The sequence below is a fragment of the Lygodium microphyllum genome, chromosome 24 (assembly GCF_053477565.2).
Source record: "Lygodium microphyllum isolate KBCC chromosome 24, Lygodium_microphyllum_v1.1.10, whole genome shotgun sequence".
NCBI classification, from domain to species: domain Eukaryota; kingdom Viridiplantae; phylum Streptophyta; class Polypodiopsida; order Schizaeales; family Lygodiaceae; genus Lygodium; species Lygodium microphyllum.
In genome coordinates, this window is record NC_141158.1 from 11,522,109 (window position 1) to 11,537,175 (window position 15,067).

General features: G+C 38.8%; 1 pseudogene; it reads left to right on the forward strand.

The window, feature by feature from the left end:
• The first annotated feature begins 4,211 nt into the window (after nucleotides 1-4,211).
• Nucleotides 4,212-5,406, forward strand: LOC148014843 (abscisic acid receptor PYL8 pseudogene; annotated as a pseudogene).
• Nucleotides 5,407-15,067: the final 9,661 nt, after the last annotated feature.

The following is a 15,067-nucleotide window of genomic DNA, read 5'->3' on the forward strand; positions in this document are numbered from 1 at the left end:
CCGCATGAACCATTTTCAGCTTGTACCAGCTTGCGGCGTTTATACGTGTTGGAGGTCATGCAAGGAAACCTTCCCTGAGTTTATGATCCTCTGGCAAGAAAGCAACGTGTCCTTGATATACCATCTTCTTTATGGTTCGTAACCTTTGGGAGTCTAAATGTGGCCTGCACAATGGACATGCATGATAACCTGAGGTAATGAGACATGTTCCAACACCACGACCCATTGAATACTTGCTTGAACGAGATAAAATATAGATATTACCAATGAGAATGGAGGCCTGTTCACCTGAGCACTCTCCGAATCCCAGAAAATCATGCATCGTCCACATGAGAATGGCTCGAATATTGGGCTGACTATTGTGCCTGGTCATATCTTGCATGGTGACCCCCTCCTCCCACAAAATCTTAAGCTCATTGACTAATGGACGAAGATACACGTCCATATTTTTTACTTTGTAGGCCAGGGATTAGTAAGCTAAGGATGAGATGTCCTTTCTTCGTAGAAAGCCATGGAGGGATATTGTAGTTGACAAGGAAATACGCCACACACTGTAAGAAGTTGAGCGCAGACCGAATGGGTTCCCGCCATCCATTGCAAGACCGAGCCGAAGATTCCTTGGCTCTCGGACAAAGCCTGGGAAGGTAGAGTCAATGTGGCTCCATGCGCATGAATCCGCTAATATTCGTTGAACTCCATCCATGGACCTATTCTGCGCATGCCACATTTTCAAGCTCGCCATGCCGGACGTATGAAACATGTGGTTTATGTGGGGGATAAGCGAAAAGTGTTTGAGAACTTTTTGAGAGATGGTTTGCCCTTGCAAGTCCTGTTGATACCTGTGAGCACCACACTTTGGACATGTCTCCATAGTCTCATATTCTCCTCGAAATAGTATGCAATCATTGATACATGCATGGATGTTATTGTAGTCCATGCCAAGCTTTCGTAAAACATGTTGTGCATCATCACGAGACTCTACTAGGTATTTACAGGTGGTAATATATGATATTTTAATAACCTGAAAAAAATCATAAATACCTTGAAAAAGCACAAATGTTTGTAATAATAGTACCGAAAAAAAATCAATGAAGCATATATACAAGGTATCTGAACAACTCGGTCACACTCGTATCGCTCCACCCGTATTTTGCTTACACACTTAAGAGTGCAAGTAGTGTCTTCAGGCGAGATACTTGGCACCCATCATATAATGGTATGGATGCTTCCTCTCTAAGCGGATCAGAAGTCTCGACATCCATGGGAATCAATGCATCGATCATTGCCTCCATCTCAGGCTCCAAGATTGTAGGTAGTTCTCGAAGGTTGCATGTCTCCTCTGGCATTGACGATATAGATTGGCCTTGCAAGTGGTGGAATGGCTCCTGCACTCCATCCATCGCACATCCACGTACTCTTCTAATTGGCCACAAAGGGTGCACTCCTCCTCCTTGGGATGAGACATCACCTCCTTGGATAGAAAATTTGCCAGCGAAACCCAATCTTATTGTATATGGTATTCAATTAGCTTGCGAGTACAATGCGTGATTGATATTAACTTTTCTTACCGTTTGCTAAAAATCTGCAATCGCCTGATCAATGATCTCAAATTGAAACTCGCCAAATTGTCGTACGTATTCTATAGACAATCGGTATTTTCGTCTAATTGTCAACTTGCATTGAGAGCAAGGACATGGGACACGCTGATTAAGATACGCCTCGCGATCTTGAACAGCAGGACCTTCTTCGTTTTCCATTTTGTCTACGTTACAACAAACAATTTGATTTTGTTATCATTATTTTTTTTCTTAGATTGTTATCCTCTCCTTCCATCTCTCTCTTTTTCTATGACTAGGACTACGACCATGACCATGACCACGACCACGACCACGACCACGACTATGACCACGGTTACGTAGTACCTAGCATATAGTACCTAGTACCGAGTACCTAGTACCTAGCATATAGTATCATAGAACACTAGTATTTAGTACCTAGTACTCGGTGCCTAGCACATAATATCATAGCATCTTAGTATCCTTTCTTATAGATTTAAGAAAAAAGGATTATGTTTTATTAAGGAAAAAATGATCCTTTCTTATATATTATGTTTTATTAAGGAAAAAATCATATCTTTCCCTATTACTTATAGATTTAAGAAAAAATGATTATGCTTTATTAAGGAAAAAATCATAGCTGAATATATTTATAAATAGGCCTTAAATGCATGTGATATAGAGGGTATACATATAGTGAATTATCTGGGCATACAAAGAAGTCAAGGAGGTTTTGCATGTACACTATGCAAGCTTTATCTGTAGACCATCCAATCAACCTTGATGCTAGTCACACTTTTCTTGATGAAATTGTTTTTCCAAATGCCAAGTTCCCTATTGCCATCTTAGATACCAAGCTTCTTGATGCTCTTTTCCAATTGCATGTTGATTATTTGAACATTGGTTCCTTTTTTTGATGGTGCAACAAAATGTAGTCATAAATTGCAAAGCAAAGTAGATGGCTTTTGTTCTCATGTTACTAATGTACGAGAACTTGATGAAGAGCACAAACACAAGTTTCCTATTTCAAAGTCAATCTATGTAAAAGAGAAACGAGAAGAAAAAGTAGAAAGAGTGGATTGAAAAAAAAGCTCTCTCTCTTTGTCTCAAGTCTTAAGGTGAGGATCTCTTCAGCCCTCGTAAGCAATCATATTCTCTTCTAGATCCAGTCTTTCTTGATTGTGGATAGTAGAAATTCAACATGCAATGGTAATGGATGGTGTCTCATCACCATTACTCCCTTTGGACCTCTGGAGTGCTTTTTCTTAAGCGAAGGATGACTACATTGACCTCAACATGCATATTTCAAGTGCAAGTTGGAAAACAATATGGGTGCTGCAAATTCTAGGAAATGATTCAAGATGAAAAGATTCAATCAAGCATCGTCCTCATTTATCCATCACTTTCTTATTGATTTGGAATGATTGTCGAGACTTAGAGCTAGTCTTGTTAAAGCTATACGACTATAATCCTTTTCTTTCCACACTTACATCCTTTGATTGAAGAAAAAATAAAGCACATCGTCATTCTGTACAAGCAGCAAATTATGCACTTGTAATTATAGGATCTACAATGCAATAGGTAACATTGTCTCTCGTCGGCACTTAGTTGTTGGGGGGGATGTTGAAGTGTAAGTCCAAGTGAACACCTCGTCCACCTAAGAGGCCCCGTCATATCATGCCTTGAGCACTTAAGAGGCACACACACCCCTTGATATCATGCAATCTAACAAGAGCCTTGTTCATATCATGCAATCTAACATCTATTTATAGTACCATTATGTACATCAATCAATTACATCTAATAATCTATCGTCACCTTCTCTTGTCTATCTTCTCTCCTTTGTTCTGTCATTCATCTCTTTTCCTCTGTCATTCATCTCTTTTCCATTGTAGATGTCTAATAGTGGGAGGTTGCTTGGCCCCCTACATATACTGAAACGACTCCTCAATTGTAAGAGGGTGACACATCCCATCAAACCTAATCTTCTTACATTTGGTAGATTTGGTGAAGTGGATTTGATATTTTATAGCCATTCTTCCCACATATATAGGGGACATACAAAAAAGTGGTATTATGCCCATACTCTACACATTGACAAAAAAGACGGGCACTTGGATGACCTATGCCCATCATTTCGACACATTGGACATAACCCCACCCTCTTAAGGAAAGTGAAGCCCACCTTGCATATGACCAGACATCGAGAGCCCTTTGAAACAGTGGCATATGAATGCCCTCTTCATGGCCTTCATACGTTGTGAGGAGATTAAGGTTATAAACAAGAGCGGGGATGACTTTTTTGGCAGAAGCTTCATTGCAGGTAATCAGCGATGAATGCATTGTCCTAAATCGGACAGGCCATGATGCAGTAGTAAGTACCCAATTCTGGTTTCGCCATTTTCGAATCTTCCCTCAATTATATCAGGCCTTCAAACTTTCTTCTCTTCAAGTGCGAAGAAAAAGAAGAATGAGATTTCCGGCATAGCCTTTTCGCCTTTCCCTGGCGCTATGAAAGGAGCAGCTGGCAATGTCACTCGCTTATAAGCGATCGTCTCCATCCTTTTTCCTTCCGGCCTTCATTTCCGATTTCTTTTGATCTACAATGCTCTCCTGGAGGCTTCTGGCGTTGGCTGCTCTGCCGCTCATGGCTGCCTGTTGATTCTGTCCTTTCATTGCCTTGAGCTCCACATTGTGAGATCATGATTTTCCCGCCAAACTCAGACTCGCAAATCCAGTCGGACTCCATCTCACGACACCACACGCATGAAACTCTGGAACATCAGACCAGCTCCGTTCTCACCAAAAGGATCCGAGCTTCTATCTCCGCGGTAGATATCTAGTTGAGCCAACAGCTTTCGTGTACCTTTTTTGTTACAGTGCGCTGATTGAAGGTTTTTTCAAGTTCGGTTTGGATTGTGCCTGAAACGTAACATATTAGGACTTCATTGATCTTGCATTGCACACCTGCATTCCTTATTGTATCATTTTCTTTAAACTGTTGTCATACTTGTCCCACCTTTTGATACGTAAAGATGTGGCATCAATTCAGTCAAATGCCTTTCGGAAATCGTTCCTGCTTCCTCGGCCTTGCAGGCCATATATAGACCAGACATCGTGTTATACACTTGTGAATTTTGTAAAACCGCATATTGGTGAATTAGAAGACCAGTCGCCTTGGCATCATATAAGATATCTACCTTTTGTGATCAATTGTTGAATCGACTGTGTTCTTGAAATGGAAATCTCTCTGGTTCTGTCTTATGATCAGGTTTGGTCCATTGTGCGCCGCTTTGATGAGCCGCAGAGATACAAGCCCTTTGTGCGAAGCTGTGTGACTCATGGGGAGATCCAAGAAGGTAGTGTCAGAGAGGTGTATGTTGTGTCAGGCCTACCTACAACAACCAGCATCGAGATCTTGGAGATGATGAACAGCACATTTTTGAATACTGAATTCTTTGTGGTGATCATCGCCTGAAAATAAGTTGTATATTGGCTGAAGTGTTCAATAGCAGTGAAGAAACTCTTGAGCCTTGAGTATATATCGCTGTATCTATTATGGACGGTTAGTGTCTTAGCTTGTTCCAGTCCCATATTGGTTGGATGAAACTAACAATCAACAGAAGGGGAGTTGACTCTGTGCTCATGCGTCTACTGGTTCCAGAATTACAAATCAGTTGTCACGCTTCATCCAGAACTTATTGAAGGAAAGGCAGGAACACTCGTAGTTGAGTCGTATTTGGTGGATGTACCAGAAGGAAACACCAAGGAAGAGACCAGGAATTTTGTGGAAACTCTTATAAAGCAAAACTTGACATCACTTGCAGACATCTCAGAGAAACTTCCATAGAAGCTTACATGCAGACTGGGAATGTGAGAGAAGCACCATGGAAGAACCAGGAACGCTTTTTGCGAAACTTTTTGTATAATTCGTTTGTCAGGTGGAGTAGGAGCTCTTGGGAGAGGACATACCGCGTGTGAGGATGATGACAGAGCTCCATCATCCAAATTAATTAATTATTCAAATAAATATAAAAAATTAAACAACCGGCAAATCACCGGAAGAGAACCGACACGTCCGCAAAAGTCTGGGGCCCATACTGATATTTATCTTCGCCCTCAGGTATCCCTTGTGCGATGGCTATCTAAACGAGATGACCTCACAAATGACTGACATATTTTCAAGTGACAACAGATTATGTTTCTGAAATAATTTGGTACCGCTCATGTTGGCGAGCGGGTTAGGTAAGTCATGTGACACTTGTCCTAGATCCATTATCACATTTGATTTGAAAATCGTAGCAGGTTTGCATCATTTTTCCGCCATGCAAAACTCTCACAGTATTTTCTTATCTGGCTAGTATTCCGCTTAAGTGTTTTGTACTATGGACAAGGTGTTTCTCTACGTCAACGTTGTCCTTTCGTAGGGCTCAGCTTGTAAGTTGTGATTCTCTTGAGACGTGTAGCACCTTTCAGAATTGGTAGCAGGTTTGCATCATTTTTCCGCCATGCAAAACTCTCACAGTATTTTCTTATCTGGCTAGTATTCCGCTTAAGTGTTTTGTACTATGGACAAGGTGTTTCTCTACGTCAACGTTGTCCTTTCGTAGGGCTCAGCTTGTAAGTTGTGATTCTCTTGAGACGTGTAGCACCTTTCAGAATTGGTAGCAGGTTTGCATCATTTTTCCGCCATGCAAAACTCTCACAGTATTTTCTTATCTGGCTAGTATTCCGCTTAAGTGTTTTGTACTATGGACAAGGTGTTTCTCTACGTCAACGTTGTCCTTTCGTAGGGCTCAGCTTGTAAGTTGTGATTCTCTTGAGACGTGTAGCACCTTTCAGAATTGGTAGCAGGTTTGCATCATTTTTCCGCCATGCAAAACTCTCACAGTATTTTCTTATCTGGCTAGTATTCCGCTTAAGTGTTTTGTACTATGGACAAGGTGTTTCTCTACGTCAACGTTGTCCTTTCGTAGGGCTCAGCTTGTAAGTTGTGATTCTCTTGAGACGTGTAGCACCTTTCAGAATTGGTAAAACCCGACGAATCCCATCAATCTCAGGCGTTTAGTGGTTTGAATGCATAGTCGATCTTATTAGGCTACGTGATGCCAGGTGTTTTGTGCCCTTTTTTAGAGTACATTGTCGGAATTGTAGGAGTAAATTTAGACACCTCTCTATCCCTTTGTTTTGGATAATGATATATTGACCCTTCCTAGTCTTGTGAAGTTTTGATACAAGTATATCTGCTTTCGCGATTATCAGTTTATGACATTTCATTAGACAGCTTTCATTTTGTTGAGTAACATTCTTCGATAACTGTGCATTCTAGGAGAGCTTATGTTGTCTTCTCTTGCGGCTTTACTCGGGCAGTTGACTGAGATGTGCTCTCTGGAACACCTATCAGGTTTACTATGTACTTTACAGCACTATTACTAGGCTTTCTCATGCGAAATATTTGATATTGTAGATCTATCATCTCACTAGCTTGTTGAATCTGCAGTGTTAGGACAAAAGATTTGATGTTGTATGCAGGGAACAAAATCTTCCATTGTGATTGGTTAGTTTGTTTGCAGTTTTTGTTCCTTAGGTGCAACCTTGGACACTGCTAAATGTCAGGATGGTACCGTTTGTGTGTATTGTGTTGACTGCTGGAAGTTTAAGAATCCATCATGGACTCATCTTAAGCTTGGTATTTCTGCCCTTTATTATAAACAGATTCTCAGGATTGTATGGTTGTCAATATTGGATGCGACTTATAATTTTATACTTTGAAATATTCGCGGGATATAAATGTCTAGTTCAATGAAAGGTAGGTACAGTTCCAGTGCTGTAGGAACGCCCTCATGTAGAATAGCTGAAAGGATGAAACAGTTTGCAGCATGCCAACAAAACGTGTATGGCCTCACGCTATGAAAGATCATAGTTAACACGAGATGTTATGTTCTCGCTCAAGCAGAGAACAAAAAGCGTGGTCGTCCGCCATTGCCAACTCTGGGCCGCTGCCTTGCTGCCTTTTTATCTCCGCCACCGCTTCTTGCGGCTAGACTAGAGAGAGAGAGAGAGAGAGAGGAGTTTCAATGTGCCGCCGGGAAGCGTGCTTGCACCCTCCATGCCATCATCACGCCGCCAGTTCTGCGCTTGCTAGGCGTTTCTCTGGACTCCATGCTGCCATTTAGCCGTCAGGGACCAGGGTCATTTCCATCCATCATCGACGGTTATCCTTCCGTCATTTTCTCTCTCGGTCTCGTTTTCCTTTAAACCTTAAAAGAGGCCTATTCTTCCCGTCATTATAGTTGCCTTATACTTCGTTGTTAACCGTATAACTTTCCCTTTTGTAGTAGCAATACTCTTCTTCGTCGGAACATCTCGATCGTAAACAGTCGCCACGCCTTAACAGGACCACGTCTCAATGAGCAAGAAGAGTATACCTTTAGGGCAAGGGACGCGGAGAATGATACCCATGAGAAGAGTCCAAACACACCGAGAGTTAACACAAGAAACTCTAAACCACTTACTATATAGGAAAAAAAAGAGAATTTTCTCGTTAGATTTCCACATAATTAGAAAGAGTCTAATATAGGAAAATTCAAACTTTACTAGATTGCCAATCTAGAAAGATAGTTTCCAATATAGAAAGATTTTTCTAGTTAATTTACTATATAGAAAGTTTTTTTTGGTTAGCTTAGTATATAGGAAGTTGATTATCATAACTATCTATACAGTAACTTTCTAAAAAATTTACTATATAGTAACTTCATAAATAGAAATAATCTATATAGCAACTTTATCGAAAAAGTTACCATATAAGAAATTATAACATATAACATCTATGTAGTAACTTTATCATACAACTTAGCATATAGGAGGCATATAATGATATAACAAAATCTCATAGAATGACATTTTTATATCTTTGATATAAATAATAATGGAAGAATACTTTATTTTACAAGTGATTTTAATAAAGTAAAAGTGAATAATAGATTTTTTTGCCAATGTCCACAATACAAAAGTGGCATACTATCATGTGAAATCCAAATTGTCCTTATTCTACTACATTAACATCATCTAGGCTTAAACTTCCAATGATTGTATCTTTGATTATAACTCGTTTTTGAACCACCAGCCATTGTACTATAGCCTTTCTCATGGCATCCACATTATGCTCTGTACGATTTGTAGTGAAAGTGGGATCTCTCTTAATGATGTTAAAAGTGGATTTTAATGATGTATATAGCTCATCCACCGTAGCAATATCCAAGTATTTTAACAAGATCGTTTCTTCATCCACCTCACTCAACATACTCTGCAATTCCAAAAAAAACGATTTTAGTAAAAACAATTTATATTTACATTTTTAGCAATACACACATATACTAAATAAACAAAACACATGTAACCTGACAGAATTGGCATTTATCAAGTGTCTTAGCATGGCTCCTAGCTAGCTGCACATTGGAGTTTTCAATCCCCTATTAAGCATCATAAAAGGGTTAAATTACCAAAATAAAGACATCCATGTTTATCTTAAGATATACTCAAAATACCTTGGATTTATTATGATTCTCTATATCCCTTGAAGCTTTTTTCTTCATTTCCTTCATGTTATCTTTCATCTTTTCACTCCACTATAAGATAAAAATAAATTGATTAAACAAAGATAATATTTAATACAAACTATAGAGATAAAAAGAAAGAGAAATATCTTAGTACCTTTGGGATTCGCTTGCTTTTTCGATTTAGAACTATAACATTATTTGCCAACATAGTGTTCTCCTCAATCTATAATTTTTTAAAAATAATATTATTAAATTATAATATGATATATATTAATATTTAATTTTTACAAAGCATTGAAAATAACTAACCTGTGTAGCATGTACAAGAAGGTCGGTAAAGGATTTATAATTCTTGAGCATGTCATCCTTAAAAGAAAATGAAAAATGTTAGTAAAATTATGCTAAGTTTTTATTAAAAATAATTACAAATATCATGCTCACTGTATCAAAATTCTCGTCATTTTTTGTGTGTTTTGAATCATCTTGTGTATGTGAAGGTAGTTTTGGACGATAAACATCCTCTATCTCCATCTTGTTTGAAAGAAAACTCAGTATTCAAATAAAAAACATAAATATTCCAAAAAGTAATGATCAATGAGGTGCATATCATAGTTTTATTGACAAACCTCTATTGTGCCACATGCATTATGATCCAAACCCTCATTTTCTTCATTGTTAAAAGCTTGGGATTGATGCAATGTTTTTTTTTAATATAACAAAAAAGTGTAATTTATATCAGTACATTCATGTAAACCAAATCATAATTTAAAAAAGCATCACTCTAAAATGAAAATAAAATTTTTGAAATAAACCTGTTGAACTTTTTGATCATCTTTAGCATCCTCTCCAACTATAGAAGTAGTCGATTTCTCTAAAAGACATTGAATTGTAAGGAGTATAAAAAGTAAAGTAAGTTCTAATACATGTAAAAGAGTGTACCATAGAGGAGCTCTCTGATAAGTGTCTCATCTTTTGTTTCTTGAATTTTCTATTTGTTTGCATATTTCGAAGAAAATATAGGTAGATGTCTTCTTTTCTCCAAATATAAGCTGCCCTTGGAAACTCAAGTGGCTTAATCTCATGATGTTTAGACTCAATGTAATATTTTATCTCTTGTTGCAAGTCAAGCTTATGTTGCAGATCTTTATACTTTTCTTCCACATATTTCACCCAACGTCTTACAGTAGCTTGATTTGCACAATAAATTTGGTTTTGTGTACTACGACAATATGGTATGAGATATTTTCTTCCATATTTCTTATTAGGATTGCGATTGTTTGATGGCGGAGGCAAAAATATCTGCTCATATGTTGGTGTATCTACAACCATGACTTCATTAGACGCCATCGTAAAATATAACCTGAAAAAAAAAAACAAGTCAAATAAACATAATATTTAAGATAGTAATCATTCATAAAATGGTTAATATTAGTTTTAGAGATATATGAAACTTGGATTGATCTAATAAAATAAATGTTATAAAAATACTTACATTTATAAGCATGTATATAGTATTCTTCTATAATAAAGGCTATCCTTGTCTTGCTGTAATATTGAGAAAACCTCTATAAATAGTATTCTTCTATAATAATGAATGTATGATATCTTCATGTCTTTTTTATTGGTCTTGATACCAACATATGTTAGTACCTTACGTTCAAATTCATAACACCAATAGATATCATGCATTCCATGCTTGCAAACATCATCAAGTATTTCTCCAAACCCTGTAAATAAAATAAGTTAGTAGACATTATTAGAGGCTATGAGAAATTGATATATTGAATTAATAAAGATTCATACCTGCAACATGCTCAAGAGGAGAAGAATTTACCCCCATAGACTCTTCCTTTCTTACTCTCCATGAAAGAAGCAAGGAACGCATCATTTCTATGCTTTCCTTTGACCAGCCTTTGTCGCGACTGTAATTATAAAACCCATGGGATATATCTACTAGAAGAATCCCCAACTCATAGATTTCACTATGTAAGTCAGAAATTCTTAGTAAAATATATGGTAAACACCACTGGATGAACTTTTGATTCTCCTCTGCCTTAAAAATATCATGGTATTTGCTTGGAGTGGATGGCCAACGACCATTTCGAATGGATTTTGGAGCGAGGAAAAATACTTTTTCAACACAAGCATCTATTTCTCTCTTTGTCTCATTGGATGTAGCTTGCATAAGTGATGCCAGGAGGCATATTCCACGGTGGATTCCGTGAGGTTTTACGGTGGATTCCATAAACTTAGATGACCGGGGCTCATACACAAAGAGGATTCTTTGTGCGAGAAGTCGATGGGGACGCCTGTCCTTTTCGGGCGTTTCATTAATTTAGTGTGTACATGGGTGATTCCATAGCGGGTGATTCCGCAAAATGCATATTAAATTAATAAACGTTTATGAGTTTAGAGTGCGCACTCGTAATAAATTAAGGTTAGGATTTATTTCTAACCAGTTGATTTATTTATGTAGCTGAAGACTGCTAGGTATTCACTTTTGTCGATTTAATTGTGTTATTTTACTAACGATTGTGAATGCTTCAGTTGATGTGTAGAGATAGCAACAGTGGCGGAGGAAACCATTGGAGTCTAGCGGGTTTTCGACTTTTGGACTAGATTTTGATAGGCACCACGCCTATATTTTGTTATGTCTATTGAGACATCGATTATTTATTATTATTTTGTATGCGCTTATGCACCTGGATATGTTATTTCGATTTGGACATTGAGATTGGGCGTGCCAGACTCTATGGGCACCGTCCATTAGCTTTATTTTCCTATTTTTGGTAGAAAGCAAACTCAAAAGCTAAAAGCTTGTCATATTTTTGTAATTGGGCTATTATTGAGCATGAAGATTGGAAATATACATAAAATACATGCTTTGTGAAGCGCTCACACAAGGCATGGGGGAGATTGAACCCAATTTGTCTCTTGCCTCTTGTCGTGCTTGCTTTTACATGGGTTTTTGTGCTAAAAAGTAGAGTACTTTGTTCTTGGGGACCTTCCGGGATTCACCACGTGAGCTATCTGCGACCGATCTGCGCACCAGTGGTATCAGAGCGGAGCAGAGATCAAGAGCTTCCAATCGCTACCAATCTCGAGCGAAGGCGGAGCTCCAGGAACAAACGGCCTCTACAGTCAATCTCGTCGCGAACCGTCGATACAGGCAGACTTCTGGCGATCAGGAACCCCTGTTTCCACTGTCAGATCGCGAAGGACCAGGCTCTGCAGGCGGAGGACCACGCAATCATCTCCTTCATCAAGTCGTGGAGTTACAGAGATAAGCTCTTCTCAAATCCAACTTAATTATTCTATTAAAGCTTAATCTTAAGCTTAGAAGCTTTAAAAAGGCTTCAAACTCCACGAATTTGAGTCGTGATATCATGAAGTACCCCCGAAAAATCCGCGCAGGCAAAAACGGCCCCCCCCACGAAAATTGACGTCGTTGCTGCCCATTACTTCCTCCTTCCATAGCTTAAGCTATTAAGCTTAAGTCACACAATACCTTGCAAGTTACACAGGGCAGAGAAGTCGATATACTCTGGGTCTCGCACTCCTAAAGTCAAGTTCCGCAAGTCGACAGTAATCAAGTTCTGCAAGTTCTGCAAGTCGGCCTAAGTTCAGCAAGTCAACAACTCTGCAAGTCTGCTAAGTCTGCAACTCTGCAAGTCAGACTAAATCAGAACTGACTAGTACTTAAAACTCATAGAAGACTTGTTCGTATGCAAAAACTCTGAACTGGAAAGTTGTTCGCAGCAATCTGTTCTACCTATCTACAAGTTTGTTGAAGTACTTTCAGCAAACGAAGACAGAAATATTGCAAAATTTCTGAAAATTGAAGAAGAAAATACCCAAAAATACATAGCCTTGTAACCCCAAATTTGAGCTACGCTCATCCCGCTAACTGATTTTGAGTAAGAAAGGTTTGTTGAGTTTTACAGGATGACAACTCCACATATGGATGATCCTATGGCTGAAGACGACCTACCCGAGCCTACCGTGGAACAAAAGCTAGATCTTATCATGTTACAATTGGAAGAAGAGCGAAGAGCTAGGCAAGCCTTGCAAGCGCAATTGACAAAGCTACAAGGAGCGTCCACTGATAAAGAAGAACCACAAGCTGAAGATTTGATTCACCGTACCATCGACGCCACTCTTGAAGCACAAACCATTCGCAAGGAATCCAAGATAAGCAAACGAAGTTTCAAGTTTTGCACTTTCAATGGCATAAGAGAAGGAAAGACTGTTTTATCATTCATTAGTCAGTTTGATGACTATTTCCATGAGGAAACTTATCCCGAAAAAGATAAAATCAAGTGTGTTACTAATCATCTGACAGATAGAGCATCACTTTGGTGGACTGTAGTCCGCAAGAGCATAGAATGTCTTGCTACATGGGAAGATTTCAAGAAGAAGTTCATGCAAAATTTCCTTCCACCGCAATTTCATGAGAAGGCTATCAAGCAATGGGATTTACTCCAACAGCGCGATCGTGAGCCTATTCCACAGTATACAGAGCGTTTTTGGAATGCACTTCTACAGTTACGCATGCTTGAAGACGTACCAGAGACGACGCATAAGCGGAAGTATATGTCTGGACTTCTTGGACATTACTACGCTGAAGTGAACATGTTCAAGCCTGCTACCCTCGAAGACGCCATCTCCTTAGCTCACGACACTGAAGATAAGTTACGCGGAAGAGATCGACGACCACAGCCATTTCAAGCAAACGGTAATTATGGATCTAAACAATTCAATTCCAATTTCAGAAGGTTTAATCCAGGTCGTTTCTCATCACCATCTTTCCGCAAGAATTGGCCTAAACCACCTGCATTACCATCCACTGTCAATCCAAATCCTAAGTCTATTCCACAAGCAAATCCAAATATACCCAGACTCCCAGCCATTGCAAATAATGTGACCAAAGCCAAGCCCATCGTATGTTACAAGTGTCACCAGCCAGGGCATCTCGCAGCAAATTGTCATTCAAAGAAGCCATCAGCACATATCAACTACCTTGGAGCCATGGACGAAGACGAGCATGAGGATATGCCAGACTTTACTGAAGAAGAGGATGATATTACTACTACTTCCGACACTTTACCAGGTATGCCCACTTCACATTCATTGTTGACTATGAAATGTATGGTACATGGAAAAGAAAGAATTATATTGCATGATGACGGTAGTACCCATGACTTTATTTCAGCAAAATTGGTAAAGGAATTGAAACTGCATACTGTACCTACGCATAAAAGCTGCATTTTTAGGCACTAGGTACAATGGCACACAAGAAGTTCAAGATTTAGAAATTCAAATTGGTCCATATATTGAAAGAAGAAATTTCTTAGTTGTCCCATTACAGTCAAGCGACATTATTCTAGGAATGCCATGGAGACATCAACATAATCCCAATATAGATTATTCCACACACACAATGAATATTAATTTTCAAGGAAAATCTACTACATTATTTGGTATGCATGCATCTCATATGTTTCCACTGCTTTCGCATACTCAAGCAAAACGTGCACTACGCAAGAATACTAAATCATATCTCATTTGGGTGAATGAATTGCACGCAAAGGAAAATCATATGCACCCTAGGCATAAGGAATTTCTCACATATTTTAAAGACTGTTTTGCAGAAGACCTGCCACCAGGTTTACCTCCATCACGTCCAGAAGACCATAAGATTGACCTAATACTTGGCACACAACCACCTTGCAAAGCCCCATATAGGCACAATCAAATAGAGCAAAAAGAAATCTAGAGTCAAGTTGAAGAATTACTAAATAGAGGCTTAATTCGACCTAGCAGTTCTCCATTCGGTGCACCTGTGCTCTTAGTCAAGAAAAAGAATAATACTTATCGGATGTGTATTGACTACCGAGCATTAAACAAGATCACTGTAAAGAATAGGTATCCTATACCTAGAGTTGATGACCT